We start from the raw sequence: 22,052 nt of genomic DNA, 5'->3' as shown, positions 1-22,052 counted from the left end.
ACCACCCTGTTCACGCCTGATCTCGTCTGATTGCAGAAGCTAAGCAGAGTTGGGCCCCCGTTAGTACTTGGATGGGAGACTGCCTAGGAATACAGGTGCTGTAAGTTTTTGAGTTTTTCACTACTTATCTAATACACTGGCCCTTAGTGTGGTCAAAGTTTGACCAGCTCTTTGCTTTCCCTTACTGCTTATTTAATTCAATTGCCTTTAAAGTAGCTGTTCTTTAAACACAGAGTTTGACTGTTTTTAACTACTTAACTAATGCTCTTATCTTTAATGTAGCTCATTTTGAAGTATTTTTTTTTTTGTATTTCATTCATTACTTATCTAGTATAATGGCACTTAGTGTGCCTCACCTTTAAATTAGGGGCTTTTTGCAGCAGCTTTGGCTTACGCCATACCACCCTGTTCACGCCTGATCTCGTCTGATCTCAGAAGCTAAGCAGAGTTGGGCCTAGTTAGTACTTGGATGGGAGACTGCCTAGGAATACCAAGTGCTGTAAGTTTTTGAGTTTTTCACTACTTATCTAATACACTGGCCCTTAGTGTGGTCAAAGTTTGACCAGCTCTTTGCTTTCCCTTACTGCTTATTTAATTCAATTGCCTTTAAAGTAGCTGTTCTTTAAACAGAGTTTGACTGTTTTTAACTACTTAACTAATGCTCTTATCTTTAATGTAGCTCATTTTGAAGTTTTTTTTTTTGTATTTCATTCATTACTTATCTAGTATAATGGCACTTAGTGTGCCTCACCTTAAAATAGGGGCTTTTTGCAGCAGCTTTGCTTACGGCCATACCACCCTGTTCACGCCTGATCTCTCGTCTGATCTCAGAAGCTAAGCAGAGTTGGGCCTAGTTAGTACTTGGATGGGAGACTGCCTAGGAATACCAGGTGCTGTAAGTTTTTGAGTTTTTCACTACTTATCTAATACACTGGCCCTTAGTGTGGTCAAAGTTTGACCAGCTCTTTGCTTTCCCTTACTGCTTATTTAATTCAATTTGCCTTTAAAGTAGCTGTTCTTTAAACAGAGTTTGACTGTTTTTAACTACTTAACTAATGCTCTTATCTTTAATGTAGCTCATTTTGAAGTTTTTTTTTGTATTTCATTCATTACTTATCTAGTATAATGGCACTTAGTGTGCCTCACCTTAAAATAGGGGGCTTTTGCAGCAGCTTTAAGCTTACGGCCATACCACCCTGTTCACGCCTGATCTCGTCTGATCTCAGAAGCTAAGCAGAGTTGGGCCTAGTTAGTACTTGGATGGGAGACTGCCTAGGAATACCAGGTGCTGTAAGTTTTGAGTTTTTTCACTACTTATCTAATACACTGGCCCTTAGTGTGGTCAAAGTTTGACCAGCTCTTTGCTTTCCCTTACTGCTTATTTAATTCAATTGCCTTTAAAGTAGCTGTTCTTTAAACAGAGTTTGACTGTTTTTAACTACTTAACTAATGCTCTTATCTTTAATGTAGCTCATTTTGAAGTATTTTTTTTTTTTTGTATTTCATTCATTACTTATCTAGTATAATGGCACTTAGTGTGCCTCACCTTAAAATAGGGGGCTTTTTGCAGCAGCTTTTCGCTTACGGCCATACCACCCTGTTCACGCCTGATCTCGTCTGATCTCAGAAGCTAAGCAGAGTTGGGCCTAGTTAGTACTTGGATGGGAGACTGCCTAGAATACCAGGTGCTGTAAGTTTTTGAGTTTTTCACTACTTATCTAATACACTGGCCCTTAGTGTGGTCAAAGTTTGACCAGCTCTTTGCTTTCCCTTACTGCTTATTTAATTCAATTGCCTTTAAAGTAGCTGTTCTTTAAACAGAGTTTGACTGTTTTTAACTACTTAACTAATGCTCTTATCTTTAATGTAGCTCATTTTGAAGTATTTTTTGTATTTCATTCATTACTTATCTAGTATAATGGCACTTAGTGTGCCTCACCTTAAAATAGGGGCTTTTTGCAGCAGCTTTCGCTTACGGCCATACCACCCTGTTCACGCCTGATCTCGTCTGATCTCAGAAGCTAAGCAGAGTTGGGCCTAGTTAGTACTTGGATGGGAGACTGCCTAGGAATACCAGGTGCTGTAAGTTTTTGAGTTTTTCACTACTTATCTAATACACTGGCCCTTAGTGTGGCCAAAGTTTGACCAGCTCTTTGCTTTCCCTTACTGCTTATTTAATTCAATTGCCTTTAAAGTAGCTGTTCTTTAAACAGAGTTTGACTGTTTTTAACTACTTAACTAATGCTCTTATCTTTAATGTAGCTCATTTTGAAGTATTTTTTTGTATTTCATTCATTACTTATCTAGTATAATGGCACTTAGTGTGCCTCACCTTAAAATATGGGGCTTTTTGCAGCAGCTTTCGCTTACGGCCATACCACCCTGTTTCACGCCTGATCTCGTCTGATCTCAGAAGCTAAGCAGAGTTGGGCCTAGTTAGTACTTGGATGGGAGACTGCCTAGGAATACCAGGTGCTGTAAGTTTTTTGAGTTTTTCACTACTTATCTAATACACTGGCCCTTAGTGTGGTCAAAGTTTGACCAGCTCTTTGCTTTCCCTTACTGCTTATTTAATTCAATTGCCTTTAAAGTAGCTGTTCTTTAAACAGAGTTTGACTGTTTTTAACTACTTAACTAATGCTCTTATCTTTAATGTAGCTCATTTTGAAGTATTTTTTTTTTTTTGTATTTCATTCATTACTTATCTAGTATAATGGCACTTAGTGTGCCTCACCTTAAAATAGGGGGCTTTTTGTAGCAGCTTTTACTTACGGCCATATCACCCTGTTCACGCCTGATCTCGTCTGATCTCAGAAGCTAAGCAGAGTTGGGCCTAGTTAGTACTTGGATGGGAGACTGCCTAGGAATACCAGGTGCTGTAAGCTTTGAGTTTTTCACTACTTATCTAATACACTGGCCCTTAGTGTGGTCAAAGTTTGACCAGCTCTTTGCTTTCCCTTACTGCTTATTTAATTCAATTGCCTTTAAAGTAGCTGTTCTTTAAACAGAGTTTGACTGTTTTTAACTACTTAACTAATGCTCTTATCTTTAATGTAGCTCATTTTGAAGTATTTTTTTTTTGTATTTCATTCATTACTTATCTAGTATAATGGCACTTAGTGTGCCTCACCTTAAAATAGGGGCTTTTGCAGCAGCTTTAGCTTACGGCCATACCACCCTGTTCACGCCTGATCTCGTCTGATCTCAGAAGCTAAGCAGAGTTGGGCCTAGTTAGTACTTGGATGGGAGACTGCCTAGGAATACCAGGTGCTGTAAGTTTTGAGTTTTTCACTACTTATCTAATACACTGGCCCTTAGTGTGGTCAAAGTTTGACCAGCTCTTTGCTTTCCCTTACTGCTTATTTAATTCAATTGCCTTTAAAGTAGCTGTTCTTTAAACAGAGTTTGACTGTTTTTAACTACTTAACTAATGCTCTTATCTTTAAGTAGCTCATTTTGAGTTTTTTTTTTTTTGTATTTCATTCATTACTTATCTAGTATAATGGCACTTAGTGTGCCTCACCTTAAAATAGGGGCTTTTGCAGCAGCTTTAGCTTACGGCCATACCACCCTGTTCACGCCTGATCTCGTCTGATCTCAGAAGCTAAGCAGAGTTGGGCCTAGTTAGTACTTGGATGGGAGACTGCCTAGGAATACCAGGTGCTGTAAGTTTTTGAGTTTTTCACTACTTATCTAATACACTGGCCCTTAGTGTGGTCAAAAGTTTGACCAGCTCTTTGCTTTCCCTTACTGCTTATTTAATTCAATTGCCTTTAAAGTAGCTGTTCTTTAAACAGAGTTTGACTGTTTTTAACTACTTAACTAATGCTCTTATCTTTAATGTAGCTCATTTTGAAGTTTTTTTTTTTTGTATTTCATTCATTACTTATCTAGTATAATGGCACTTAGTGTGCCTCACCTTAAAATAGGGGCTTTTTGCAGCAGCTTTTAGCTTACGGCCATACCACCCTGTTCACGCCTGATCTCGTCTGATCTCAGAAGCTAAGCAGAGTTGGGCCTAGTTAGTACTTGGATGGGAGACTGCCTAGGAATACCAGGTGCTGTAAGTTTTTGAGTTTTTCACTACTTATCTAATACACTGGCCCTTAGTGTGGCCAAAGTTTGACCAGCTCTTTGCTTTCCCTTACTGCTTATTTAATTCAATTGCCTTTAAAGTAGCTGTTCTTTAAACAGAGTTTGACTGTTTTTAACTACTTAACTAATGCTCTTATCTTTAATGTAGCTCATTTTGAAGTATTTTTTTTTTTGTATTTCATTCATTACTTATCTCTAGTATAATGGCACTTAGTGTGCCTCACCTTAAAATAGGGGCTTTTTGCAGCAGCTTTAAGCTTACGGCCATACCACCCTGTTCACGCCTGATCTCGTCTGATCTCAGAAGCTAAGCAGAGTTGGGCCTAGTTAGTACTTGGATGGGAGACTGCCTAGGAATACCAGGTGCTGTAAGTTTTTGAGTTTTTCACTACTTATCTAATAATACACTGGCCCTTAGTGTGGTCAAAGTTTGACCAGCTCTTTGCTTTCCCTTACTGCTTATTTAATTCAATTGCCTTTAAAGTAGCTGTTCTTTAAACAGAGTTTGACTGTTTTTAACTACTTAACTAATGCTCTTATCTTTAATGTAGCTCATTTTGAAGTATTTTTTTTTTTGTATTTCATTCATTACTTATCTAGTATAATGGCACTTAGTGTGCCTCACCTTAAAATAGGGCTTTTTGCAGCAGCTTTAGCTTACGGCCATACCACCCTGTTCACGCCTGATCTCGTCTGATCTCAGAAGCTAAGCAGAGTTGGGCCTAGTTAGTACTTGGATGGGAGACTGCCTAGGAATACCAGGTGCTGTAAGTTTTTGAGTTTTTCACTACTTATCTAATACACTGGCCCTTAGTGTGGTCAAAGTTTGACCAGCTCTTTGCTTTCCCTTACTGCTTATTTAATTCAATTGCCTTTAAAGTAGCTGTTCTTTAAACAGAGTTTGACTGTTTTTAACTACTTAACTAATGCTCTTATCTTTAATGTAGCTCATTTTGAAGTATTTTTTTGTATTTCATTCATTACTTATCTAGTATAATGGCACTTAGTGTGCCTCACCTTAAAATAGGGGCTTTTTGCAGCAGCTTTAGCTACGGCCATACCACCCTGTTCACGCCTGATCTCGTCTGATCTCAGAAGCTAAGCAGAGTTGGGCCTAGTTAGTACTTGGATGGGAGACTGCCTAGGAATACCAGGTGCTGTAAGTTTTTGAGTTTTTCACTACTTATCTAATACACTGGCCCTTAGTGTGGTCAAAGTTTGACCAGCTCTTTGCTTTCCCTTACTGCTTATTTAATTCAATTGCCTTTAAAGTAGCTGTTCTTTAAACAGAGTTTGACTGTTTTTAACTACTTAACTAATGCTCTTATCTTTAATGTAGCTCATTTTTTTGAAGTATTTTTTTTTTTGTATTTCATTCATTACTTATCTAGTATAATGGCACTTAGTGTGCCTCACCTTAAAATAGGGGCTTTTTGCAGCAGCTTTAGCTTACGGCCATACCCACCCTGTTCACGCCTGATCTCGTCTGATCTCAGAAGCTAAGCAGAGTTGGGCCTAGTTAGTACTTGGATGGGAGACTGCCTAGGAATACCAGGTGCTGTAAGTTTTTGAGTTTTTTCACTACTTATCTAATACACTGGCCCTTAGTGTGGTCAAAGTTTGACCAGCTCTTTGCTTTCCCTTACTGCTTATTTAATTCAATTGCCTTTAAAGTAGCTGTTCTTTAAACAGAGTTTGACTGTTTTTAACTACTTAACTAATGCTCTTATCTTTAATGTAGCTCATTTTGAAGTATTTTTTTTTTTTGTATTTCATTCATTACTTATCTAGTATAATGGCACTTAGTGTGCCTCACCTTAAAATAGGGGGCTTTTTGCAGCAGCTTTAAGCTTACGGCCATACCACCCTGTTCCTGATCTCGTCTGATCTCAGAAGCTAAGCAGAGTTGGGCCTAGTTAGTACTTGGATGGGAGACTGCCTAGGAATACCAGGTGCTGTAAGTTTTTGAGTTTTTTCACTACTTATCTAATACACTGGCCCTTAGTGTGGTCAAAGTTTGACCAGCTCTTTGCTTTCCCTTACTGCTTATTTAATTCAATTGCCTTTAAAGTAGCTGTTCTTTAAACAGAGTTTGACTGTTTTTAACTACTTAACTAATGCTCTTATCTTTAATGTAGCTCATTTTGAAGTATTTTTTTTTTTTTTGTATTTCATTCATTACTTATCTAGTATAATGGCACTTAGTGTGCCTCACCTTAAAATAGGGGCTTTTTGCAGCAGCTTTAGCTTACGGCCATACCACCCTGTTCACGCCTGATCTCGTCTGATCTCAGAAGCTAAGCAGAGTTGGGCCTAGTTAGTACTTGGATGGGAGACTGCCTAGGAATACCAGGTGCTGTAAGTTTTGAGTTTTTCACTACTTATCTAATACACTGGCCCTTAGTGTGGTCAAAGTTTGACCAGCTCTTTGCTTTCCCTTACTGCTTATTTAATTCAATTGCCTTTAAAGTAGCTGTTCTTTAAACAGAGTTTGACTGTTTTTAACTACTTAACTAATGCTCTTATCTTTAATGTAGCTCATTTTGAAGTTTTTTTTTTGTATTTCATTCATTACTTATCTAGTATAATGGCACTTAGTGTGCCTCACCTTAAAATAGGGCTTTTTGCAGCAGCTTTAGCTTACACGGCCATACCACCCTGTTCACGCCTGATCTCGTCTGATCTCAGAAGCTAAGCAGAGTTGGGCCTAGTTAGTACTTGGATGGGAGACTGCCTAGGAATACCAGGTGCTGTAAGTTTTTGAGTTTTTCACTACTTATCTAATACACTGGCCCTTAGTGTGGTCAAAGTTTGACCAGCTCTTTGCTTTCCCTTACTGCTTATTTAATTCAATTGCCTTTAAAGTAGCTGTTCTTTAAACAGAGAGTTTGACTGTTTTTAACTACTTAACTAATGCTCTTATCTTTAATGTAGCTCATTTTGAAGTATTTTTTTGTATTTCATTCATTACTTATCTAGTATAATGGCACTTAGTGTGCCTCACCTTAAATATAGGGGCTTTTTGCAGCAGCTTTAGCTTACGGCCATACCACCCTGTTCACGCCTGATCTCGTCTGATCTCAGAAGCTAAGCAGAGTTGGGCCCTAGTTAGTACTTGGATGGGAGACTGCCTAGGAATACCAGGTGCTGTAAGTTTTGAGTTTTTCACTACTTATCTAATACACTGGCCCTTAGTGTGGTCAAAGTTTGACCAGCTCTTTGCTTTCCCTTACTGCTTATTTAATTCAATTGCCTTTAAAGTAGCTGTTCTTTAAACAGAGTTTGACTGTTTTTAACTACTTAACTAATGCTCTTATCTTTAATGTAGCTCATTTTGAAGTATTTTTTTTTGTATTTCATTCATTACTTATCTAGTATAATGGCACTTAGTGTGCCTCACCTTAAAATAGGGGCTTTTTGCAGCAGCTTTAGCTTACGGCCATACCACCCTGTTCACGCCTGATCGTCTGATCTCAGAAGCTAAGCAGAGTTGGGCCTAGTTAGTACTTGGATGGGAGACTGCCTAGGAATACCAGGTGCTGTAAGTTTTTGAGTTTTTCACTACTTATCTAATACACTGGCCCTTAGTGTGGTCAAAGTTTGACCAGCTCTTTGCTTTCCCTTACTGCTTATTTAATTCAATTGCCTTTAAAGTAGCTGTTCTTTAAACAGAGTTTGACTGTTTTTAACTACTTAACTAATGCTCTTATCTTTAATGTAGCTCATTTTGAAGTTTTTTTTTGTATTTCATTCATTACTTATCTAGTATAATGGCACTTAGTGTGCCTCACCTTAAAATAGGGGGCTTTTTGCAGCAGCTTTAGCTTACGGCCATACCACCCTGTTCACGCCTGATCTCGTCTGATCTCAGAAGCTAAGCAGAGTTGGGCCTAGTTAGTACTTGGATGGGAGACTGCCTAGGAATACCAGGTGCTGTAAGTTTTGAGTTTTTCACTACTTATCTAATACACTGGCCCTTAGTGTGGTCAAAGTTTGACCAGCTCTTTGCTTTCCCTTACTGCTTATTTAATTCAATTGCCTTTAAAGTAGCTGTTCTTTAAACAGAGTTTGACTGTTTTTAACTACTTAACTAATGCTCTTATCTTTAATGTAGCTCATTTTGAAGTATTTTTTTTTGTATTTCATTCATTACTTATCTAGTATAATGGCACTTAGTGTGCCTCACCTTAAAATAGGGGCTTTTTGCAGCAGCTTTAGCTTACGGCCATACCACCCTGTTCACGCCTGATCTCGTCTGATCTCAGAAGCTAAGCAGAGTTGGGCCTAGTTAGTACTTGGATGGGAGACTGCCTAGGAATACCAGGTGCTGTAAGTTTTTGAGTTTTTCACTACTTATCTAATACACTGGCCCTTAGTGTGGTCAAAGTTTGACCAGCTCTTTGCTTTCCCTTACTGCTTATTTAATTCAATTGCCTTTAAAGTAGCTGTTCTTTAAACAGAGTTTGACTGTTTTTAACTACTTAACTAATGCTCTTATCTTTAATGTAGCTCATTTTGAAAGTTTTTTTTTTTGTATTTCATTCATTACTTATCTAGTATAATGGCACTTAGTGTGCCTCACCTTAAAATAGGGGCTTTTTGCAGCAGCTTTAGCTTACGGCCATACCACCCTGTTCACGCCTGATCTCGTCTGATCTCAGAAGCTAAGCAGAGTTGGGCCTAGTTAGTACTTGGATGGGAGACTGCCTAGGAATACCAGGTGCTGTAAGTTTTTGAGTTTTTCACTACTTATCTAATACACTGGCCCTTAGTGTGGTCAAAGTTTGACCAGCTCTTTGCTTTCCCTTACTGCTTATTTAATTCAATTGCCTTTAAAGTAGCTGTTCTTTAAACAGAGTTTGACTGTTTTTAACTACTTAACTAATGCTCTTATCTTTAATGTAGCTCATTTTGAAGTATTTTTTTTTTGTATTTCATTCATTACTTATCTAGTATAATGGCACTTAGTGTGCCTCACCTTAAAATAGGGGCTTTTTGCAGCAGCTTTCGCTTTACGGCCATACCACCCTGTTCACGCCTGATCTCGTCTGATCTCAGAAGCTAAGCAGAGTTGGGCCTAGTTAGTACTTGGATGGGAGACTGCCTAGGAATACCAGGTGCTGTAAGTTTTTTGAGTTTTTCACTACTTATCTAATACACTGGCCCTTAGTGTGGTCAAAGTTTGACCAGCTCTTTGCTTTCCCTTACTGCTTATTTAATTCAATTGCCTTTAAAGTAGCTGTTCTTTAAACAGAGTTTGACTGTTTTTAACTACTTAACTAATGCTCTTATCTTTAATGTAGCTCATTTTGAAGTTTTTTTTTGTATTTCATTCATTACTTATCTAGTATAATGGCACTTAGTGTGCCTCACCTTAAAATAGGGGGCTTTTTGCAGCAGCTTTAGCTTACGGCCATACCCCTGTTCACGCCTGATCTCGTCTGATCTCAGAAGCTAAGCAGAGTTGGGCCTAGTTAGTACTTGGATGGGAGACTGCCTAGGAATACCAGGTGCTGTAAGTTTTGAGTTTTTCACTACTTATCTAATACACTGGCCCTTAGTGTGGTCAAAGTTTGACCAGCTCTTTGCTTTCCCTTACTGCTTATTTAATTCAATTGCCTTTAAAGTAGCTGTTCTTTAAACAGAGTTTGACTGTTTTTAACTACTTAACTAATGCTCTTATCTTTAATGTAGCTCATTTTGAAGTTTTTTTTTGTATTTCATTCATTACTTATCTAGTATAATGGCACTTAGTGTGCCTCACCTTAAAATAGGGGCTTTTTGCAGCAGCTTTAGCTTACGGCCATACCACCCTGTTCATGCCTGATCTCGTCTGATCTCAGAAGCTAAGCAGAGTTGGGCCTAGTTAGTACTTGGATGGGAGACTGCCTAGGAATACCAGGTGCTGTAAGTTTTTGAGTTTTTCACTACTTATCTAATACACTGGCCCTTAGTGTGTGGTCAAAGTTTGACCAGCTCTTTGCTTTCCCTTACTGCTTATTTAATTCAATTGCCTTTAAAGTAGCTGTTCTTTAAACAGAGTTTGACTGTTTTTAACTACTTAACTAATGCTCTTATCTTTAATGTAGCTCATTTTGAAGTATTTTTTATTTTTTTGTATTTCATTCATTACTTATCTAGTATAATGGCACTTAGTGTGCCTCACCTTAAAATAGGGGCTTTTTGCAGCAGCTTTCGCTTACGGCCATACCACCCTGTTCACGCCTGATCTCGTCTGATCTCAGAAGCTAAGCAGAGTTGGGCCTAGTTAGTACTTGGATGGGAGACTGCCTAGGAATACCAGGTGCTGTAGTTTTTGAGTTTTTCACTACTTATCTAATACACTGGCCCTTAGTGTGGTCAAAGTTTGACCAGCTCTTTTTGCTTTCCCTTACTGCTTATTTAATTCAATTGCCTTTAAGTAGCTGTTCTTTAAACAGAGTTTGACTGTTTTTAACTACTTAACTAATGCTCTTATCTTTAATGTAGCTCATTTTGAAGTTTTTTTTTTTTTGTATTTCATTCATTACTTATCTAGTATAATGGCACTTAGTGTGCCTCACCTTAAAATAGGGGCTTTTTGCAGCAGCTTTAAGCTTACGGCCATACCACCCTGTTCACGCCTGATCTCGTCTGATCTCAGAAGCTAAGCAGAGTTGGGCCTAGTTAGTACTTGGATGGGAGACTGCCTAGGAATACCAGGTGCTGTAAGTTTTTGAGTTTTTCACTACTTATCTAATACACACTGGCCCTTAGTGTGGCCAAAGTTTGACCAGCTCTTTGCTTTCCCTTACTGCTTATTTAATTCAATTGCCTTTAAAGTAGCTGTTCTTTAAACAGAGTTTGACTGTTTTTAACTACTTAACTAATGCTCTTATCTTTAATGTAGCTCATTTTGAAGTATTTTTTTGTATTTCATTCATTACTTATCTAGTATAATGGCACTTAGTGTGCCTCACCTTAAAATAGGGGCTTTTTGCAGCAGCTTTAGCTTACGGCCATACCACCCTGTTCACGCCTGATCTCGTCTGATCTCAGAAGCTAAGCAGAGTTGGGCCTAGTTAGTACTTGGATGGGAGACTGCCTAGGAATACCAGGTGCTGTAAGTTTTTGAGTTTTTCACTACTTATCTAATACACTGGCCCTTAGTGTGTCAAAGTTTGACCAGCTCTTTGCTTTCCCTTACTGCTTATTTAATTCAATTGCCTTTAAAGTAGCTGTTCTTTAAACAGAGTTTGACTGTTTTTAACTACTTAACTAATGCTCTTATCTTTAATGTAGCTCATTTTGAAGTATTTTTTTTTTTTTGTATTTCATTCATTACTTATCTAGTATAATGGCACTTAGTGTGCCTCACCTTAAAATAGGGGCTTTTTGCAGCAGCTTTTAGCTTACGGCCATACCACCCTGTTCACGCCCTGATCTCGTCTGATCTCAGAAGCTAAGCAGAGTTGGGCCTAGTTAGTACTTGGATGGGAGACTGCCTAGGAATACCAGGTGCTGTAAGTTTTTGAGTTTTTCACTACTTATCTAATACACTGGCCCTTAGTGTGGTCCAAAGTTTGACCAGCTCTTTGCTTTCCCTTACTGCTTATTTAATTCAATTGCCTTTAAAGTAGCTGTTCTTTAAACAGAGTTTGACTGTTTTTAACTACTTAACTAATGCTCTTATCTTTAATGTAGCTCATTTTGAAGTTTTTTTTTTGTATTTCATTCATTACTTATCTAGTATAATGGCACTTAGTGTGCCTCACCTTAAAAATAGGGGCTTTTGCAGCAGCTTTAGCTTACGGCCATACCACCTGTTCACGCCTGATCTCGTCTGATCTCAGAAGCTAAGCAGAGTTGGGCCTAGTTAGTACTTGGATGGGAGACTGCCTAGGAATACCAGGTGCTGTAAGTTTTTGAGTTTTTCACTACTTATCTAATACACTGGCCCTTAGTGTGGTCAAAGTTTGACCAGCTCTTTGCTTTCCCTTACTGCTTATTTAATTCAATTGCCTTTAAAGTAGCTGTTCTTTAAACAGAGTTTGACTGTTTTTAACTACTTAACTAATGCTCTTATCTTTAATGTAGCTCATTTTGAAGTATTTTTTTTGTATTTCATTCATTACTTATCTAGTATAATGGCACTAGTGTGCCTCACCTTAAAATAGGGGGCTTTTTGCAGCAGCTTTAGCTTACGGCCATACCACCCTGTTCACGCCTGATCTCGTCTGATCTCAGAAGCTAAGCAGAGTTGGGCCTAGTTAGTACTTGGATGGGAGACTGCCTAGGAATACCAGGTGCTGTAAGTTTTTGAGTTTTTCACTACTTATCTAATACACTGGCCCTTAGTGTGGTCAAAGTTTGACCAGCTCTTTGCTTTCCCTTACTGCTTATTTAATTCAATTGCCTTTAAAGTAGCTGTTCTTTAAAACAGTTTGACTGTTTTTAACTACTTAACTAATGCTCTTATCTTTAATGTAGCTCATTTTGAAGTATTTTTTTTTTTGTATTTCATTCATTACTTATCTAGTATAATGGCACTTAGTGTGCCTCACCTTAAAATAGGGGCTTTTTGCAGCAGCTTTAGCTTACGGCCATACCACCCTGTTCACGCCTGATCTCGTCTGATCTCAGAAGCTAAGCAGAGTTGGGCCTAGTTAGTACTTGGATGGGAGACTGCCTAGGAATACCAGGTGCTGTAAGTTTTGAGTTTTTCACTACTTATCTAATACACTGGCCCTTAGTGTGGTCAAAGTTTGACCAGCTCTTTGCTTTCCCTTACTGCTTATTTAATTCAATTGCCTTTAAAGTAGCTGTTCTTTAAACAGAGTTTGACTGTTTTTAACTACTTAACTAATGCTCTTATCTTTAATGTAGCTCATTTTGAAGTATTTTTTTTTTTGTATTTCATTCATTACTTATCTAGTATAATGGCACTTAGTGTGCCTCACCTTAAAATAGGGGGCTTTTGCAGCAGCTTTAGCTTACGGCCATACCACCCTGTTCACGCCTGATCTCGTCTGATCTCAGAAGCTAAGCAGAGTTGGGCCTAGTTAGTACTTGGATGGGAGACTGCCTAGGAATACCAGGTGCTGTAAGTTTTTGAGTTTTTCACTACTTATCTAATACACTGGCCCTTAGTGTGGTCAAAGTTTGACCAGCTCTTTGCTTTCCCTTACTGCTTATTTAATTCAATTGCCTTTAAAGTAGCTGTTCTTTAAACAGAGTTTGACTGTTTTTAACTACTTAACTAATGCTCTTATCTTTAATGTAGCTCATTTTGAAGTTTTTTTTTTTTTTGTATTTCATTCATTACTTATCTAGTATAATGGCACTTAGTGTGCCTCACCTTAAAATAGGGGCTTTTTGCAGCAGCTTTAGCTTACGGCCATACCCACCTGTTCACGCCTGATCTCGTCTGATCTCAGAAGCTAAAGCAGAGTTGGGCCTAGTTAGTACTTGGATGGGAGACTGCCTAGGAATACCAGGTGCCGTAAGTTTTTGAGTTTTGTCACTACTTATCTAATACACTGGCCCTTAGTGTGGTCAAAGTTTGACCAGCTCTTTGCTTTCCCTTACTGCTTATTTAATTCAATTGCCTTTAAAGTAGCTGTTCTTTAAACAGAGTTTGACTGTTTTTAACTACTTAACTAATGCTCTTATCTTTAATGTAGCTCATTTTGAAGTTTTTTTTTTTGTATTTCATTCATTACTTATCTAGTATAATGGCACTTAGTGTGCCTCACCTTAAAATATAGGGGGCTTTTTGCAGCAGCTTTAGCTTACGGCCATACCACCCTGTTCACGCCTGATCTCGTCTGATCTCAGAAGCTAAGCAGAGTTGGGCCTAGTTAGTACTTGGATGGGAGACTGCCTAGGAATACCAGGTGCTGTAAGTTTTTGAGTTTTTCACTACTTATCTAATACACTGGCCCTTAGTGTGGTCCAAAGTTTGACCAGCTCTTTGCTTTCCCTTACTGCTTATTTAATTCAATTGCCTTTAAAGTAGCTGTTCTTTAAACAGAGTTTGACTGTTTTTAACTACTTAACTAATGCTCTTATCTTTAATGTAGCTCATTTTGAAGTTTTTTTTTTTGTATTTCATTCATTACTTATCTAGTATAATGGCACTTAGTGTGCCTCACCTTAAAATAGGGGCTTTTTGCAGCAGCTTTAAGCTTACGGCCATACCACCCTGTTCACGCCTGATCTCGTCTGATCTCAGAAGCTAAGCAGAGTTGGGCCTAGTTAGTACTTGGATGGGAGACTGCCTAGGAATACCAGGTGCTGTAAGTTTTTGAGTTTTTCACTACTTATCTAATACACTGGCCCTTAGTGTGGTCCAAAGTTTGACCAGCTCTTTGCTTTCCCTTACTGCTTATTTAATTCAATTGCCTTTAAAGTAGCTGTTCTTTTTAAACAGAGTTTGACTGTTTTTAACTACTTAACTAATGCTCTTATCTTTAATGTAGCTCATTTTGAAGTTTTTTTTTGTATTTCATTCATTACTTATCTAGTATAATGGCACTTAGTGTGCCTCACCTTAAAATAGGGGCTTTTTGCAGCAGCTTTAGCTTACGGCCATACCACCCTGTTCACGCCTGATCTCGTCTGATCTCAGAAGCTAAGCAGAGTTGGGCCTAGTTAGTACTTGGATGGGAGACTGCCTAGGAATACCAGGTGCTGTAAGTTTTTGAGTTTTTCACTACTTATCTAATACACTGGCCCTTAGTGTGGTCAAAGTTTGACCAGCTCTTTGCTTTCCCTTACTGCTTATTTAATTCAATTGCCTTTAAAGTAGCTGTTCTTTAAACAGAGTTTGACTGTTTTTAACTACTTAACTAATGCTCTTATCTTTAATGTAGCTCATTTTGAAGTATTTTTTTTTTTGTATTTCATTCATTACTTATCTAGTATAATGGCACTTAGTGTGCCTCACCTTAAAATAGGGGCTTTTTGCAGCAGCTTTAGCTTACGGCCATACCACCCTGTTCACGCCTGATCTCGTCTGATCTCAGAAGCTAAGCAGAGTTGGGCCTAGTTAGTACTTGGATGGGAGACTGCCTAGGAATACCAGGTGCTGTAAGTTTTTGAGTTTTTTCACTACTTATCTAATACACTGGCCCTTAGTGTGGTCAAAGTTTGACCAGCTCTTTGCTTTCCCTTACTGCTTATTTAATTCAATTGCCTTTAAAGTAGCTGTTCTTTAAACAGAGTTTGACTGTTTTTAACTACTTAACTAATGCTCTTATCTTTAATGTAGCTCATTTTGAAGTTTTTTTTTTTGTATTTCATTCATTACTTATCTAGTATAATGGCACTTAGTGTGCCTCACCTTAAAATAGGGGGCTTTTTGCAGCAGCTTTAGCAGCTACGGCCATACCACCCTGTTCACGCCTGATCTCGTCTGATCTCAGAAGCTAAGCAGAGTTGGGCCTAGTTAGTACTGGATGGGAGACTGCCTAGGAATACCAGGTGCTGTAAGTTTTTTGAGTTTTCACTACTTATCTAATACACTGGCCCTTAGTGTGGTCAAAGTTTGACCAGCTCTTTGCTTTCCCTTACTGCTTATTTAATTCAATTGCCTTTAAAGTAGCTGTTCTTTAAACAGAGTTTGACTGTTTTTAACTACTTAACTAATGCTCTTATCTTTAATGTAGCTCATTTTGAAGTATTTTTTTTTTTTTGTATTTCATTCATTACTTATCTAGTATAATGGCACTTAGTGTGCCTCACCTTAAAATAGGGGGCTTTTTGCAGCAGCTTTTAGCTTACGGCCATACCACCCTGTTCACGCCTGATCTCGTCTGATCTCAGAAGCTAAGCAGAGTTGGGCCTAGTTAGTACTTGGATGGGAGACTGCCTAGGAATACCAGGTGCTGTAAGTTTTGAGTTTTTCACTACTTATCTAATACACTGGCCCTTAGTGTGGTCAAAGTTTGACCAGCTCTTTGCTTTCCCTTACTGCTTATTTAATTCAATTGCCTTTAAAGTAGCTGTTCTTTAAACAGAGTTTGACTGTTTTTAACTACTTAACTAATGCTCTTATCTTTAATGTAGCTCATTTTGAAGTTTTTTTTTTTGTATTTCATTCATTACTTATCTAGTATAATGGCACTTAGTGTGCCTCACCTTAAAATAGGGGGCTTTTTGCAGCAGCTTTAGCTTACGGCCATACCACCCTGTTCACGCCTGATCTCGTCTGATCTCAGAAGCTAAGCAGAGTTGGGCCTAGTTAGTACTTGGATGGGAGACTGCCTAGGAATACCAGGTGCTGTAAGTTTTTGAGTTTTTCACTACTTATCTAATACACTGGCCCTTAGTGTGGTCAAAGTTTGACCAGCTCTTTGCTTTTCCCTTACTGCTTATTTAATTCAATTGCCTTTAAAGTAGCTGTTCTTTAAACAGAGTTTGACTGTTTTTAACTACTTAACTAATGCTCTTATCTTTAATGTAGCTCATTTTGAAGTTTTTTTTTTTTGTATTTCATTCATTACTTATCTAGTATAATGGCACTTAGTGTGCCTCACCTTAAAATAGGGGGCTTTTGCAGCAGCTTTAGCTTACGGCCATACCACCCTGTTCACGCCTGATCTCGTCTGATCTCAGAAGCTAAGCAGAGTTGGGCCTAGTTAGTACTTGGATGGGAGACTGCCTAGGAATACCAGGTGCTGTAAGTTTTTGAGTTTTTCACTACTTATCTAATACACTGGCCCTTAGTGTGGTCAAAGTTTGACCAGCTCTTTGCTTTCCCTTACTGCTTATTTAATTCAATTGCCTTTAAAGTAGCTGTTCTTTAAACAGAGTTTGACTGTTTTTAACTACTTAACTAATGCTCTTATCTTTAATGTAGCTCATTTTTGAAGTTTTTTTTTGTATTTCATTCATTACTTATCTAGTATAATGGCACTTAGTGTGCCTCACCTTAAAATAGGGGCTTTTTTTGCAGCAGCTTTAGCTTACGGCCATACCACCCTGTTCACGCCTGATCTCGTCTGATCTCAGAAGCTAAGCAGAGTTGGGCCTAGTTAGTACTTGGATGGGAGACTGCCTAGGAATACCAGGTGCTGTAAGTTTTTGAGTTTTTCACTACTTATCTAATACACTGGCCCTTAGTGTGGTCAAAGTTTGACCAGCTCTTTGCTTTCCCTTACTGCTTATTTAATTCAATTGCCTTTAAAGTAGCTGTTCTTTAAACAGAGTTTGACTGTTTTTAACTACTTAACTAATGCTCTTATCTTTAATGTAGCTCATTTTTGAAGTTTTTTTTGTATTTCATTCATTACTTATCTAGTATAATGGCACTTAGTGTGCCTCACCTTAAAATAGGGCTTTTTGCAGCAGCTTTCGCTTACGGCCATACCACCCTGTTCACGCCTGATCTCGTCTGATCTCAGAAGCTAAGCAGAGTTGGGCCTAGTTAGTACTTGGATGGGAGACTGCCTAGGAATACCAGGTGCTGTAAGTTTTTGAGTTTTTTCACTACTTATCTAATACACTGGCCCTTAGTGTGGTCAAAGTTTGACCAGCTCTTTGCTTTCCCTTACTGCTTATTTAATTCAATTGCCTTTAAAGTAGCTGTTCTTTAAACAGAGTTTGACTGTTTTTAACTACTTAACTAATGCTCTTATCTTTAATGTAGCTCATTTTGAAGTATTTTTTTTTTTGTATTTCATTCATTACTTATCTAGTATAATGGCACTTAGTGTGCCTCACCTTAAAATAGGGGGCTTTTTGCAGCAGCTTTAGCTTACGGCCATACCACCCTGTTCACGCCTGATCTCGTCTGATCTCAGAAGCTAAGCAGAGTTGGGCCTAGTTAGTACTTGGATGGGAGACTGCCTAGGAATACCAGGTGCTGTAAGTTTTTGAGTTTTTCACTACTTATCTAATACACTGGCCCTTAGTGTCAAAGTTTGACCAGCTCTTTGCTTTCCCTTACTGCTTATTTAATTCAATTGCCTTTAAAGTAGCTGTTCTTTAAACAGAGTTTGACTGTTTTTAACTACTTAACTAATGCTCTTATCTTTAATGTAGCTCATTTTGAAGTATTTTTTTTTTTGTATTTCATTCATTACTTATCTAGTATAATGGCACTTAGTGTGCCTCACCTTAAAATAGGGGCTTTTTGCAGCAGCTTTCGCTTACGGCCATACCACCCTGTTCACGCCTGATCTCGTCTGATCTCAGAAGCTAAGCAGAGTTGGGCCTAGTTAGTACTTGGATGGGAGACTGCCTAGGAATACCAGGTGCTGTAAGTTTTTGAGTTTTTCACTACTTATCTAATACACTGGCCCTTAGTGTGTCAAAGTTTGACCAGCTCTTGCTTTCCCTCCCTGCTTATTTAATTCAATTGCCTTTAAAGTAGCTGTTCTTTAAACAGAGTTTGACTGTTTTTAACTACTTAACTAATGCTCTTATCTTTAATGTAGCTCATTTTGAAGTATTTTTTTTTTTTTGTATTTCATTCATTACTTATCTAGTATAATGGCACTTAGTGTGCCTCACCTTAAAATAGGGGCTTTTTGCAGCAGCTTTAGCTTACGGCCATACCACCTGTTCACGCCTGATCTCGTCTGATCTCAGAAGCTAAGCAGAGTTGGGCCTAGTTAGTACTTGGATGGGAGACTGCCTAGGAATACCAGGTGCTGTAAGTTTTGAGTTTTTCACTACTTATCTAATACACTGGCCCTTAGTGTGGTCAAAGTTTGACCAGCTCTTTGCTTTCCCTTACTGCTTATTTAATTCAATTGCCTTTAAAGTAGCTGTTCTTTAAACAGAGTTTGACTGTTTTTAACTACTTAACTAATGCTCTTATCTTTAATGTAGCTCATTTTGAAGTATTTTTTTTTGTATTTCATTCATTACTTATCTAGTATAATGGCACTTAGTGTGCCTCACCTTAAAATAGGGCTTTTTGCAGCAGCTTTAGCTTACGGCCATACCACCCTGTTCACGCCTGATCTCGTCTGATCTCAGAAGCTAAGCAGAGTTGGGCCTAGTTAGTACTTGGATGGGAGACTGCCTAGGAATACCAGGTGCTGTAAGTTTTTGAGTTTTTCACTACTTATCTAATACACTGGCCCTTAGTGTGGTCAAAGTTTGACCAGCTCTTTGCTTTCCCTTACTGCTTATTTAATTCAATTGCCTTTAAAGTAGCTGTTCTTTAAACAGAGTTTGACTGTTTTTAACTACTTAACTAATGCTCTTATCTTTAATGTAGCTCATTTTGAAGTATTTTTTTTTTGTATTTCATTCATTACTTATCTAGTATAATGGCTTAGTGCCTCACCTTAAAATAGGGGCTTTTTGCAGCAGCTTTTAAGCTTACGGCCATACCACCCTGTTCACGCCTGATCTCGTCTGATCTCAGAAGCTAAGCAGAGTTGGGCCTAGTTAGTACTTGGATGGGAGACTGCCTAGGAATACCAGGTGCTGTAAGTTTTGAGTTTTTCACTACTTATCTAATACACTGGCCCTTAGTGTGGTCAAAGTTTGACCAGCTCTTTGCTTTCCCTTACTGCTTATTTAATTCAATTGCCTTTAAAGTAGCTGTTCTTTAAACAGAGTTTGACTTTTTAACTACTTAACTAATGCTCTTATCTTTAATGTAGCTCATTTTTGAAGTATTTTTTTTTTTTGTATTTCATTCATTACTTATCTAGTATAATGGCACTTAGTGTGCCTCACCTTAAAATAGGGGCTTTTTGCAGCAGCTTTAGCTTACACGGCCATACCACCCTGTTCACGCCTGATCTCGTCTGATCTCAGAAGCTAAGCAGAGTTGGGCCTAGTTAGTACTTGGATGGGAGACTGCCTAGGAATACCAGGTGCTGTAAGTTTTTGAGTTTTTCACTACTTATCTAATACACTGGCCCTTAGTGTGTCCAAAGTTTGACCAGCTCTTTGCTTTCCCTTACTGCTTATTTAATTCAATTGCCTTTAAAGTAGCTGTTCTTTAAACAGAGTTTGACTGTTTTTAACTACTTAACTAATGCTCTTATCTTTAATGTAGCTCATTTTGAAGTATTATTTTTTTTTTTGTATTTCATTCATTACTTATCTAGTATAATGGCACTTAGTGTGCCTCACCTTAAAATAGGGGCTTTTTGCAGCAGCTTTAGCTTACGGCCCACCACCCTGTTCACGCCTGATCTCGTCTGATCTCAGAAGCTAAGCAGAGTTGGGCCTAGTTAGTACTTGGATGGGAGACTGCCTAGGAATACCAGGTGCTGTAAGTTTTTGAGTTTTTTCACTACTTATCTAATACACTGGCCCATAGTGTGGTCAAAGTTTGACCAGCTCTTTGCTTTGCCTTACTGCTTATTTAATTCAATTGCCTTTAAAGTAGCTGTTCTTTAAACAGAGTTTGACTGTTTTTAACTACTTAACTAATGCTCTTATCTTTAATGTAGCTCATTTTGAAGTATTTTTTTTTATGTATTTCATTCATTACTTATCTAGTATAATGGCACTTAGTGTGCCTCACCTTAAAATAGGGGGCTTTTTGCAGCAGCTTTAGCTTACGGCCATACCCCCCTGTTCACGCCTGATCTCGTCTGATCTCAGAAGCTAAGCAGAGTTGGGCCTAGTTAGTACTTGGATGGGAGACTGCCTAGGAATACCAGGTGCTGTAAGTTTTGAGTTTTTCACTACTTATCTAATACACTGGCCCTTAGTGGTCAAAGTTTGACCAGCTCTTTGCTTTCCCTTACTGCTTATTTAATTCAATTGCCTTTAAAGTAGCTGTTCTTTAAACAGAGTTTGACTGTTTTTAACTACTTAACTAATGCTCTTATCTTTAATGTAGCTCATTTTGAAGTTTTTTTTTGTATTTCATTCATTACTTATCTAGTATAATGGCACTTAGTGTGCCTCACCTTAAAATAGGGGCTTTTTTTGCAGCAGCTTTAGCTTACGGCCATACCACCCTGTTCACGCCTGATCTCGTCTGATCTCAGAAGCTAAGCAGAGTTGGGCCTAGTTAGTACTTGGATGGGAGACTGCCTAGGAATACCAGGTGCTGTAAGTTTTTGAGTTTTTCACTACTTATCTAATACACTGGCCCTTAGTGTGGTCAAAGTTTGACCAGCTCTTTGCTTTCCCTTACTGCTTATTTAATTCAATTTGCTTTAAAGTAGCTGTTCTTTAAACAGAGTTTGACTGTTTTTAACTACTTAACTAATGCTCTTATCTTTAATGTAGCTCATTTTGAAGTTTTTTTTTGTATTTCATTCATTACTTATCTAGTATAATGGCACTTAGTGTGCCTCACCTTAAAATAGGGGCTTTTGCAGCAGCTTTAGCTTACGGCCATACCACCCTGTTCACGCCTGATCTCGTCTGATCTCAGAAGCTAAGCAGAGTTGGGCCTAGTTAGTACTTGGATGGGAGACTGCCTAGGAATACCAGGTGCTGTAAGTTTTGAGTTTTTCACTACTTATCTAATACACTGGCCCTTAGTGTGGTCAAAGTTTGACCAGCTCTTTGCTTTCCCTTACTGCTTATTTAATTCAATTGCCTTTAAAGTAGCTGTTCTTTAAACAGAGTTTGACTGTTTTTAACTACTTAACTAATGCTCTTATCTTTAATGTAGCTCATTTTGAAGTATTTTTTTTTTTGTATTTCATTCATTACTTATCTAGTATAATGGCACTTAGTGTGCCTCACCTTAAAATAGGGGCTTTTTGCAGCAGCTTTTAGCTTACGGCCATACCACCCTGTTCACGCCTGATCTCGTCTGATCTCAGAAGCTAAGCAGAGTTGGGCCTAGTTAGTACTTGGGATGGGAGACTGCCTAGGAATACCAGGTGCTGTAAGTTTTTGAGTTTTTCACTACTTATCTAATACACTGGCCCTTAGTGTGGGTCAAAGTTTGACCAGCTCTTTGCTTTCCCTTACTGCTTATTTAATTCAATTGCCTTTAAAGTAGCTGTTCTTTAAACAGAGTTTGACTGTTTTTAACTACT

At 38.2% G+C, this 22,052-nt stretch overlaps 33 non-coding genes and 22 pseudogenes across 33 annotated transcripts; all 55 read left to right on the top strand.

The window, feature by feature from the left end:
• Positions 1-388: 388 nt before the first annotated feature.
• Positions 389-506, top strand: LOC122336134 (annotated as a pseudogene).
• A 275-nt stretch (positions 507-781) lies between these two features.
• On the top strand, positions 782-902 carry LOC122336065 (annotated as a pseudogene).
• Positions 903-1,178: 276 nt separating this feature from the next.
• LOC122336025 lies at positions 1,179-1,297 on the top strand. The gene has a single exon (XR_006249087.1). It is a non-coding gene; the product is annotated as a 5S ribosomal RNA (ribosomal RNA).
• A 282-nt stretch (positions 1,298-1,579) lies between these two features.
• Positions 1,580-1,697, top strand: LOC122336072 (annotated as a pseudogene).
• Positions 1,698-1,970: 273 nt separating this feature from the next.
• On the top strand, positions 1,971-2,089 carry LOC122336024. The gene has a single exon (XR_006249086.1). It is a non-coding gene; the product is annotated as a 5S ribosomal RNA (ribosomal RNA).
• A 275-nt stretch (positions 2,090-2,364) lies between these two features.
• LOC122336052 lies at positions 2,365-2,484 on the top strand (annotated as a pseudogene).
• Positions 2,485-2,766: 282 nt separating this feature from the next.
• LOC122336039 lies at positions 2,767-2,885 on the top strand (annotated as a pseudogene).
• A 275-nt stretch (positions 2,886-3,160) lies between these two features.
• LOC122336023 lies at positions 3,161-3,279 on the top strand. The gene has a single exon (XR_006249085.1). It is a non-coding gene; the product is annotated as a 5S ribosomal RNA (ribosomal RNA).
• Positions 3,280-3,553: 274 nt separating this feature from the next.
• Positions 3,554-3,672, top strand: LOC122336021. Its single transcript, XR_006249083.1, has one exon. It is a non-coding gene; the product is annotated as a 5S ribosomal RNA (ribosomal RNA).
• Positions 3,673-3,951: 279 nt separating this feature from the next.
• LOC122336020 lies at positions 3,952-4,070 on the top strand. Its single transcript, XR_006249082.1, has one exon. It is a non-coding gene; the product is annotated as a 5S ribosomal RNA (ribosomal RNA).
• A 281-nt stretch (positions 4,071-4,351) lies between these two features.
• Positions 4,352-4,470, top strand: LOC122336019. The gene has a single exon (XR_006249081.1). It is a non-coding gene; the product is annotated as a 5S ribosomal RNA (ribosomal RNA).
• Positions 4,471-4,750: 280 nt separating this feature from the next.
• LOC122336018 lies at positions 4,751-4,869 on the top strand. The gene has a single exon (XR_006249080.1). It is a non-coding gene; the product is annotated as a 5S ribosomal RNA (ribosomal RNA).
• Positions 4,870-5,142: 273 nt separating this feature from the next.
• LOC122336060 lies at positions 5,143-5,261 on the top strand (annotated as a pseudogene).
• Positions 5,262-5,542: 281 nt separating this feature from the next.
• LOC122336057 lies at positions 5,543-5,662 on the top strand (annotated as a pseudogene).
• Positions 5,663-5,944: 282 nt separating this feature from the next.
• LOC122336125 lies at positions 5,945-6,059 on the top strand (annotated as a pseudogene).
• Positions 6,060-6,341: 282 nt separating this feature from the next.
• LOC122336017 lies at positions 6,342-6,460 on the top strand. The gene has a single exon (XR_006249079.1). It is a non-coding gene; the product is annotated as a 5S ribosomal RNA (ribosomal RNA).
• A 275-nt stretch (positions 6,461-6,735) lies between these two features.
• Positions 6,736-6,854, top strand: LOC122336103 (annotated as a pseudogene).
• A 277-nt stretch (positions 6,855-7,131) lies between these two features.
• Positions 7,132-7,251, top strand: LOC122336058 (annotated as a pseudogene).
• A 275-nt stretch (positions 7,252-7,526) lies between these two features.
• On the top strand, positions 7,527-7,643 carry LOC122336106 (annotated as a pseudogene).
• Positions 7,644-7,918: 275 nt separating this feature from the next.
• On the top strand, positions 7,919-8,037 carry LOC122336016. Its single transcript, XR_006249078.1, has one exon. It is a non-coding gene; the product is annotated as a 5S ribosomal RNA (ribosomal RNA).
• Positions 8,038-8,312: 275 nt separating this feature from the next.
• Positions 8,313-8,431, top strand: LOC122336015. Its single transcript, XR_006249077.1, has one exon. It is a non-coding gene; the product is annotated as a 5S ribosomal RNA (ribosomal RNA).
• Positions 8,432-8,708: 277 nt separating this feature from the next.
• On the top strand, positions 8,709-8,827 carry LOC122336014. Its single transcript, XR_006249076.1, has one exon. It is a non-coding gene; the product is annotated as a 5S ribosomal RNA (ribosomal RNA).
• A 278-nt stretch (positions 8,828-9,105) lies between these two features.
• Positions 9,106-9,224, top strand: LOC122336036 (annotated as a pseudogene).
• Positions 9,225-9,500: 276 nt separating this feature from the next.
• LOC122336107 lies at positions 9,501-9,617 on the top strand (annotated as a pseudogene).
• A 273-nt stretch (positions 9,618-9,890) lies between these two features.
• Positions 9,891-10,009, top strand: LOC122336031. The gene has a single exon (XR_006249093.1). It is a non-coding gene; the product is annotated as a 5S ribosomal RNA (ribosomal RNA).
• A 283-nt stretch (positions 10,010-10,292) lies between these two features.
• On the top strand, positions 10,293-10,411 carry LOC122336048 (annotated as a pseudogene).
• Positions 10,412-10,690: 279 nt separating this feature from the next.
• LOC122336013 lies at positions 10,691-10,809 on the top strand. The gene has a single exon (XR_006249075.1). It is a non-coding gene; the product is annotated as a 5S ribosomal RNA (ribosomal RNA).
• Positions 10,810-11,085: 276 nt separating this feature from the next.
• LOC122336012 lies at positions 11,086-11,204 on the top strand. The gene has a single exon (XR_006249074.1). It is a non-coding gene; the product is annotated as a 5S ribosomal RNA (ribosomal RNA).
• Positions 11,205-11,484: 280 nt separating this feature from the next.
• On the top strand, positions 11,485-11,604 carry LOC122336050 (annotated as a pseudogene).
• A 276-nt stretch (positions 11,605-11,880) lies between these two features.
• LOC122336086 lies at positions 11,881-11,998 on the top strand (annotated as a pseudogene).
• A 275-nt stretch (positions 11,999-12,273) lies between these two features.
• LOC122336010 lies at positions 12,274-12,392 on the top strand. The gene has a single exon (XR_006249072.1). It is a non-coding gene; the product is annotated as a 5S ribosomal RNA (ribosomal RNA).
• Positions 12,393-12,669: 277 nt separating this feature from the next.
• On the top strand, positions 12,670-12,788 carry LOC122336009. The gene has a single exon (XR_006249071.1). It is a non-coding gene; the product is annotated as a 5S ribosomal RNA (ribosomal RNA).
• Positions 12,789-13,065: 277 nt separating this feature from the next.
• Positions 13,066-13,184, top strand: LOC122336008. The gene has a single exon (XR_006249070.1). It is a non-coding gene; the product is annotated as a 5S ribosomal RNA (ribosomal RNA).
• A 279-nt stretch (positions 13,185-13,463) lies between these two features.
• On the top strand, positions 13,464-13,583 carry LOC122336122 (annotated as a pseudogene).
• Positions 13,584-13,863: 280 nt separating this feature from the next.
• LOC122336007 lies at positions 13,864-13,982 on the top strand. Its single transcript, XR_006249069.1, has one exon. It is a non-coding gene; the product is annotated as a 5S ribosomal RNA (ribosomal RNA).
• A 278-nt stretch (positions 13,983-14,260) lies between these two features.
• Positions 14,261-14,379, top strand: LOC122336006. The gene has a single exon (XR_006249068.1). It is a non-coding gene; the product is annotated as a 5S ribosomal RNA (ribosomal RNA).
• Positions 14,380-14,656: 277 nt separating this feature from the next.
• LOC122336005 lies at positions 14,657-14,775 on the top strand. The gene has a single exon (XR_006249067.1). It is a non-coding gene; the product is annotated as a 5S ribosomal RNA (ribosomal RNA).
• A 278-nt stretch (positions 14,776-15,053) lies between these two features.
• On the top strand, positions 15,054-15,172 carry LOC122336004. The gene has a single exon (XR_006249066.1). It is a non-coding gene; the product is annotated as a 5S ribosomal RNA (ribosomal RNA).
• A 280-nt stretch (positions 15,173-15,452) lies between these two features.
• LOC122336119 lies at positions 15,453-15,570 on the top strand (annotated as a pseudogene).
• Positions 15,571-15,852: 282 nt separating this feature from the next.
• LOC122336003 lies at positions 15,853-15,971 on the top strand. Its single transcript, XR_006249065.1, has one exon. It is a non-coding gene; the product is annotated as a 5S ribosomal RNA (ribosomal RNA).
• Positions 15,972-16,247: 276 nt separating this feature from the next.
• On the top strand, positions 16,248-16,366 carry LOC122336002. Its single transcript, XR_006249064.1, has one exon. It is a non-coding gene; the product is annotated as a 5S ribosomal RNA (ribosomal RNA).
• A 278-nt stretch (positions 16,367-16,644) lies between these two features.
• On the top strand, positions 16,645-16,763 carry LOC122336001. The gene has a single exon (XR_006249063.1). It is a non-coding gene; the product is annotated as a 5S ribosomal RNA (ribosomal RNA).
• A 277-nt stretch (positions 16,764-17,040) lies between these two features.
• On the top strand, positions 17,041-17,159 carry LOC122335999. The gene has a single exon (XR_006249061.1). It is a non-coding gene; the product is annotated as a 5S ribosomal RNA (ribosomal RNA).
• A 273-nt stretch (positions 17,160-17,432) lies between these two features.
• LOC122335998 lies at positions 17,433-17,551 on the top strand. Its single transcript, XR_006249060.1, has one exon. It is a non-coding gene; the product is annotated as a 5S ribosomal RNA (ribosomal RNA).
• A 280-nt stretch (positions 17,552-17,831) lies between these two features.
• LOC122335997 lies at positions 17,832-17,950 on the top strand. Its single transcript, XR_006249059.1, has one exon. It is a non-coding gene; the product is annotated as a 5S ribosomal RNA (ribosomal RNA).
• A 275-nt stretch (positions 17,951-18,225) lies between these two features.
• On the top strand, positions 18,226-18,344 carry LOC122335996. The gene has a single exon (XR_006249058.1). It is a non-coding gene; the product is annotated as a 5S ribosomal RNA (ribosomal RNA).
• A 278-nt stretch (positions 18,345-18,622) lies between these two features.
• Positions 18,623-18,740, top strand: LOC122336085 (annotated as a pseudogene).
• A 274-nt stretch (positions 18,741-19,014) lies between these two features.
• On the top strand, positions 19,015-19,133 carry LOC122335995. Its single transcript, XR_006249057.1, has one exon. It is a non-coding gene; the product is annotated as a 5S ribosomal RNA (ribosomal RNA).
• Positions 19,134-19,408: 275 nt separating this feature from the next.
• On the top strand, positions 19,409-19,527 carry LOC122335994. Its single transcript, XR_006249056.1, has one exon. It is a non-coding gene; the product is annotated as a 5S ribosomal RNA (ribosomal RNA).
• Positions 19,528-19,806: 279 nt separating this feature from the next.
• LOC122336102 lies at positions 19,807-19,925 on the top strand (annotated as a pseudogene).
• A 281-nt stretch (positions 19,926-20,206) lies between these two features.
• Positions 20,207-20,324, top strand: LOC122336116 (annotated as a pseudogene).
• A 280-nt stretch (positions 20,325-20,604) lies between these two features.
• Positions 20,605-20,723, top strand: LOC122336028. Its single transcript, XR_006249090.1, has one exon. It is a non-coding gene; the product is annotated as a 5S ribosomal RNA (ribosomal RNA).
• Positions 20,724-20,996: 273 nt separating this feature from the next.
• LOC122335993 lies at positions 20,997-21,115 on the top strand. Its single transcript, XR_006249055.1, has one exon. It is a non-coding gene; the product is annotated as a 5S ribosomal RNA (ribosomal RNA).
• Positions 21,116-21,388: 273 nt separating this feature from the next.
• On the top strand, positions 21,389-21,507 carry LOC122335992. The gene has a single exon (XR_006249054.1). It is a non-coding gene; the product is annotated as a 5S ribosomal RNA (ribosomal RNA).
• A 278-nt stretch (positions 21,508-21,785) lies between these two features.
• On the top strand, positions 21,786-21,905 carry LOC122336070 (annotated as a pseudogene).
• Positions 21,906-22,052: the final 147 nt, after the last annotated feature.

The sequence above is a fragment of the Puntigrus tetrazona genome, unplaced genomic scaffold, assembly GCF_018831695.1.
Source record: "Puntigrus tetrazona isolate hp1 unplaced genomic scaffold, ASM1883169v1 S000000962, whole genome shotgun sequence".
NCBI lineage: Eukaryota > Metazoa > Chordata > Actinopteri > Cypriniformes > Cyprinidae > Puntigrus > Puntigrus tetrazona.
This window is presented reverse-complemented; position numbering and strand designations above follow the sequence as displayed.